This window comes from Sciurus carolinensis, chromosome 9 (genome assembly GCF_902686445.1).
Source record: "Sciurus carolinensis chromosome 9, mSciCar1.2, whole genome shotgun sequence".
In the NCBI taxonomy this organism is placed as follows: domain Eukaryota; kingdom Metazoa; phylum Chordata; class Mammalia; order Rodentia; family Sciuridae; genus Sciurus; species Sciurus carolinensis.
In genome coordinates this window covers 10,910,455-10,914,639 of record NC_062221.1, presented here as the reverse complement: position 1 = coordinate 10,914,639, position 4,185 = coordinate 10,910,455, and the positions used below count along the sequence as shown (strand labels likewise).

At 40.4% G+C, this 4,185-nt stretch overlaps 1 pseudogene; it reads right to left on the bottom strand.

Annotated features, from left to right (window-relative positions):
* Positions 1 to 242: 242 nt before the first annotated feature.
* Positions 243 to 559, bottom strand: LOC124993504 (E3 ubiquitin-protein ligase RBX1-like; annotated as a pseudogene).
* Between the last annotated feature and the right edge of the window lie 3,626 nt (positions 560 to 4,185).

Below are 4,185 nucleotides of genomic sequence, written 5' to 3'. Positions count from 1 at the left end.
TTTCCAGTTTTGTAGAGGGGAACTTCTGTTTATGTCCATTTTTTTCACATACACACACCAGACAGCATCCATTCTAGAATTCAGCTGAACTTTATTTGACACACAATACAATATGCTTGCAGGAAGCAAACTGAAAAGTCAAAGGAGAAAAGACACAGTTCTATTTTATAAGTAAGTAACAGGAGGACAAGTCACTAAATGAATAACAAAATGGTTAAGCTTGATGGAAGAATGCTCTTTTTCTAATGTCCACACTTTTGGAATTTCCCTTCTCTGTTGTCCAGTGGGTACACTTGCCAAGTTTTGAGCAGCAAGAGATGAAGCAGAAGTGAAAAGCATGGTTACAGACGCTCCATGAATGGTACACTCTTCGGAAGTAGCAGATGACATTCTATGCAAAGATCCATAATGTGGTTCCTGCAGATGGCACAGTTACCAACCACGATATCCCAGGCCCAGAGGGCTACTGCATTCCACTTTTTCACTTCAAAGCGCTTCTTACCTGTGCTGCTGTTGGTGCCACTCGGGTATCCACATCCATTGCTGCCACCATTTTGGAAATACACTAATAGTTGAACCTTATTCAGTGAATTTTCTGATCATTCAAAGCATCTGTTAAGGTATTTGTATGGTTTCTGTTCCACATTCTCTTGATGTGATGTACCATGTTTTTTGACATGTGTCTTAGTCCACTTTTCCTCACTGTAACCAAAATACCTGACAAGAACAGAGTAGAAGAGGAAAAGTTTATTTGGGGCTCATAGTTTTAGAGTTCAGTCCAGTCAGTGTTGTGCCCAGCGGCTTGAAACCCCACAAAGACCACCAGAGACCATGATCAATGCAAGCAACAAAGAGACATTTATTAGCAAGCTCGAGCCTGGTCCTCCACGCACTCGGTAACCGGTGACGCTAAGAGGCCCCAAGCCCATGTTTAGCAGGGTTTTTATAATGAAAGGCAAGCAGTTTTACAGTGTTCTTTTTAATTGGTTAACATATAAAATTGTATACAAAGCAAGTTATTTTAAGTTCTGGGTCACCCTGACCTCCGAGACGAGGGTTGTCATTATCTTTAAGTTTGCTTTTTGTGCCAGCAAAGTTTGCTTTTGGGTCAGCCACCTGGCCTTTACAGATAACATAAGAGATGAGACGAAAATTCTTTGCGGCTTTTATGAGGGGTTGAGGGCAGTTCGGGAAGAGCCTCGTACAAGCTTTTTCTATCTTTTCATTCCCCCCTCTCCAAGAATATTTAGAGTCAATCTTGGGTCTCTATTGTTTTAATTCTTGCTGCTTAATGGGCTGATATTGGGCCTTTAGCACCATTAGCTGTACCATATTTATTCTATCTTTAACAAAGGCAATTAACTTATTTAAAATGCAGGGGCCAAAAGTTAAAATAAGCAAAAGCAGAGCTAAGGGGCCTACTAGGGTAGAGATTAGGATAGCAAGCCAAGGGGACCTATTGAACCATGCTTCGAATCAATTTTCTTGGGTCTCCCTCTCTTGCTTTCTCTTGCCGAGACTCCCTCTGACCTTAGCCATGGATTCCCTCACTACTCCAGAATGATTAGCATAAAACCAACATTCTTCTTCCAGGGCTGCACATAGACCTCCTTGCTTACAGTCTTTAAAGGCAGGTAAATTTGGTAATTAATGAGCTTAGGAGATCCTTAACATTTTATTCTCCTAGGGGCAGTCTTCAACTTCCAGAGGCAGATGGCCTTCATGGCCTTCATTTCCTCAATTTGACCCGATCCCATATTTCTATACTAACTGCCTGTCCCCAGTTCTGACTTCATTTACCCCTCTAATACTAGGAACTCCTTCACTGCTGTAGGGAAAATGGGTGATGACTGATCTGGCTTCTTCGAGCTGGAAGTGGGCAGTGTGGGGCAAGCAGTTTGGAGTTCCCTTTTTAGAAATCAGTTCAACTGAGGGGTCCAAGGTAGAAATTCGGTTGGGGAAGAGCAGGCTGTAAAGGCATCTGGGGATGGGTGCTTCTATGAGAGAAGAACAAAAAGACATGAGTACTGAAATGAGATTGATACAATATAAATGTTGCAGAATCTGGAACATGCCAATGCATATCATAAAGATGACAGAAGTCAATAATTCCTCACCAGGGGGTGGAAGAACTGAGAAGTTGTTCCCATTACAAGGCCTAGCAAAGGCTGGAGGGGACAAGGCCTTTATTTGGGGACTTTAACATTGTCCAGGTTATCAGGAATGTAAACACAATATTTAACTCTTAATGTCATTGATGTCCCCAGAAAATATAGTTAAGCTACTTAATGTCATCTGATTTTTGTACAATATCCCTTTATTGGTATAGCCTGTGTTAAGTAGAGATCTCTATATTTCTGTTACTTAGGGCTAGATAATCATACTAGCAAACATAGATTAAACCTACCTGTGACTGTAGGCCTTAAACTAACTAAAATCTTCTGACTCTAGCAGTTTCCCTTGATAGTTATTAGGCACATTTGCCTAAGAATCTTTCTTTTGTAGCTTTCACTCTTAATTTTAGTGGGCTAACACAAGTGTACATCTTAAGTTACTTTTAACTATTATTTCTTTTAAATGCCCAAGAATGGCTATATTTTGGTTTTAACTGTTTTGCTAGGTGTTTAAGATCAAGCTGGTCAAAGTGACCTGTTCCTGTCTGTTAAAGAGTCAGCTGAGTTTCCACAGGGGTCACTCATAGAGAACTTAAAAGCAGCTTCTTAGCTCCATTAGTGCCATTGGTTAGGCAGGGTCTTCTCCATGAGGTGGCTTTCCTTGAAAGCATTAGGGGTGTCTCCCTTTTTCCATGACCCTCCTCTGCAGCAGATGCACTGAGTGATTTTCATCCTCTAGTGGTCTCAACAATCTCCTTGATCAGGAGGCTGTGTGAACCAGAGTTGCAACACTCCTTAGAGAAGTTCTCTTGTTCCCTGGGTTCAGGCTGACTGAGGGCAAAAGATCGAAATACTGGTCTATCTTGCCCTCTGTATTTAATCTCAATCTCTAAATTTGATCTTAATCATCCAGCAAGCCAGTCTCACCAGTCATAAAGTAAGAGTACTGGGCTTTAGCCTCAATGTTTATAACTTTACAGTCATTTACCCTTTTATTAAATTACTAACACATACTATCTGTTTTGAAGGTGATGGCCTATTATCACAAGTTACCTAGGCTGTATGTTCTGGAAGCAGCTACTTCTGCAAAACAGTAACTGGCAACAGTTTTACAAAATGAAATTAGCAAGAGTAAAAACATATTTAGCTTGTATAATAGTTATCTTGAATTTTGGCTGAGTTCTACTTTATATACCCTGTTTAGATCACAGTAATCTTTACAACAAACATCAAACTTTTGAGCACAACTTTAAATGAATTAAAGTCTGGCTTACTTTGGAGTCATTCTAACATGCAGCAGGGTGAGGCAGAGCCTTATCTGAGGTAAGGCAGGGCTCTTCACAAATCTTAAGTAAAATGTTCTAATCCTAAAGCTAATTTTTGCCCCTTTTGCCATGACCAGCATGACCAAATTTTCAAGTTCAGTGAGGGTCAAAGGAGTATTAGAAAATAAGGGTTTATAGACACAGATTTTGAAGATTAAGCTGAGATCAGATGGAGCTCTGTTCTCTGATGGAAATGCAGATCTAAAGAGTTATGTTAGCAATCTTTATACATGTCTTATTATTAGGTTAAAGACTATGTAAGCATTATTCTTCGTTTTCAGGAGAGTTACATAGACAAGAACATCTATGTAACTTTTTTTTCCACAACTGCAAAGTGCAATGTTAGGAACTCTGTGTAGCTCTCAAAGAAGTCCACTGTCCAAAGTTACTGTAAGGTGGGCAGGAACTAGAGAAGGGAACTGATGAAACACTGGTTATCTAGCATAACAATTTCTTTCTGCCCAAGAGCTGTGTGCCTGAGGTCAATGTAAGAGCTGATAGGACTCCTGTACAGAGCCTCCCCAGGGAGGCTACTGCCACAGCAGTTAGGCATCTTGTGCTCCTACACAGGAACACTCCCAGGCACCAGGCATGCTACAGTCATGAGGTCAGAGACCCCAATCTCAGTCATCGTTGTCCCATTTTTGCTATTACACATTACACTCTTTCTTAAATGTCATTTTAAGAAGTTTACATATATTGATTTCTGAGTCCATATGAACATTAGTTAACACAGTCTAGCATTA